Source organism: Octopus bimaculoides, chromosome 14 (genome assembly GCF_046866305.1).
Source record: "Octopus bimaculoides isolate indiv1 chromosome 14, ASM4686630v1, whole genome shotgun sequence".
NCBI classification, from domain to species: Eukaryota; Metazoa; Mollusca; class Cephalopoda; order Octopoda; family Octopodidae; genus Octopus; species Octopus bimaculoides.
In genome coordinates, this window is record NC_142941.1 from 59,080,454 (window position 1) to 59,081,362 (window position 909).

Consider the following 909-nt stretch of genomic DNA (forward strand, 5'->3'; position numbering starts at 1 on the left):
GGATAAATATAAAGATAAATGGACATATATACATACAGCCAGACACGCACACATATACACATACATGCACCCACACATATACATGTATACACATATACACATATATATGCATATCTATCTATCTATCTATCTATCTATCTATCTATCTATCTATCTATCTATCTATCTGTCTATCTATCTACCTGTCTATCTATCTATCTATCTATCTATCTATCTATATATCTATCTATCTATCTCCTCTCTCTCTCTCTCTCTCTCTCTCTCTCTATATATATATATATATATATATATATATGTATTTATTTTCTCCTAGTTAATAAATAATTCGGACAAAATAAATTGGTTAATAGATACCAGGGTAGCAAAGATCACAAAATGACTGTGGTGTAACTCCTGTTTATGAGGTAGAAACTCCTTGTTATTTTGGGTACTTGAGTATATATAAATTTAGTAAATGGAGTAAAACGCATATGTTAACTGCGTACTTTTATTTCCAACATATGTTTCGAAGATTACAAATTATACCTTCCATAGGAATAGGTGATGTTGATAAGAATGTAATCTTCTCTTCAGGGAAATGCATGGGAACCAGCTTAAACGTAAGACATTTTAATCGAATATGAGAACTGAACTTGGAGAAGGATATTACGTAATTTATTTGAAAAAGTCGTTGGAGGTTGGGACGCTACTAGACAGTACGTTGGACAAGAGGGGAAGGAAAAGAAGGAAAGAAAAAAAGAAAGAGAATTTAGAGTATCTTAGTATCTCCTAACTTTATACTCTAAATTTTCTTAGCATATCCAATATTCACACGGAGTTATCTGTCTCCTTTTAGTAATCTTTCCCCGCTCAAGCTTCACTCCATTTCTTCATGGGTTTCATTTGTCTCCTTTCAGTTATTTTTATTCT